At 42.9% G+C, this 1,075-nt stretch overlaps 1 non-coding gene across 1 annotated transcript; it reads left to right on the top strand.

Annotated features, from left to right (window-relative positions):
- Positions 1 to 754: 754 nt before the first annotated feature.
- On the top strand, positions 755 to 857 carry LOC124513691 (U6 spliceosomal RNA). Its single transcript, XR_006962511.1, has one exon. It is a non-coding gene; the product is annotated as a U6 spliceosomal RNA (small nuclear RNA).
- The last annotated feature ends 218 nt before the right edge of the window (positions 858 to 1,075 follow it).

Raw genomic sequence — 1,075 nt, 5'->3', positions numbered from 1 at the left:
AGGTGAGGAGACGTGGGGACATATGAAATTTTCCCCTTTTTGGTAACTGCCTGGATATAAATAGCCCATTGGTGAGCTAGGGCTTATAGATATTTTGATGTGGGCCGCCTGATGGGCCTGTGTATTCAGCCAAGTGGTTGCTGGGGGCCCTTTTGCCTTGATCAAGTTGCCATTGCTCAAGCCTGTTTTCTTTTCTCTTTTTTTTTTTTCTTAACGTAATTTATTGTCAAGCTAACATACAGTGTATACCATGTGCTCTTGGTTTTGGGGTTAGATTTCCGTGATTCATTGCTTACATACAACACCCAGCACTTATCCCAACAAGTGCCCTCCTCAACGCCCATCACCCATTTTCCCCTTTCCCCCACCCCCTCCACCAACCCTCAGTTTGTTCTCTGTATTTAAGAGTCTCTTACAGTTTGCCTCCTTCCCTCTCTGTTTGTAACTATTTTTTCCCCTTCCCACCCACCATGGTCTTCTGTTAAGTTTCTCAAGTTCTATATATGAGTGAAAACATAGGATATCTGTCTTTCTCTGACTGACTTATTTCACTAAGCATAATACCCTCCTGTTCCATCCACGTTGCTGCAAATGGCAGGATTTAATTCTTTTTCATTGCCAAGTAGTATTCCATTGTGTATATAAACCACATATTCTTTATCCATTCATCAGTTGATGGACATTTGGGCTCTTTCCATAGTTTTGCTCTTGTTGAAAGCAGTCAGGCCTGTTTTTTAAAAGCGGCCTCTAGCACTTGCTTGGGCAGCACATATACTAAAATTGGAACAATACAGAGAAGATTAGCATGGTCCCTGCGCAAGGATAACACACAAATTCGTGAAGCATTCCATATTTAAAGAAAAAGCGACTTCTATGATAACCCTACTTAAGTTCTCTGCAGAGGACTTCTTACTATCTGATCTTTTTAAAATATATTTATTTTGGGGCGCCTGGGTGGCTCAGTCAGTTGAGCTTCTGACTTCAGCTCAGGTCATGATCTCGCGGTCTGTGAGTTTGAGCCCCGCATCAGGCTCTGTGCTGACAGCTCAGAGCCTGGAGCCTGTTTCAGATTCTG

This window comes from Lynx rufus, unplaced genomic scaffold (genome assembly GCF_022079265.1).
Source record: "Lynx rufus isolate CCGP_SWC_20201006 ecotype Redwood Valley unplaced genomic scaffold, mLynRuf1.p SCAF_18, whole genome shotgun sequence".
NCBI classification, from domain to species: domain Eukaryota; kingdom Metazoa; phylum Chordata; class Mammalia; order Carnivora; family Felidae; genus Lynx; species Lynx rufus.
Note: the sequence above shows the minus strand (reverse complement) of the source record. Positions and strands in the feature narration are given on the sequence as shown.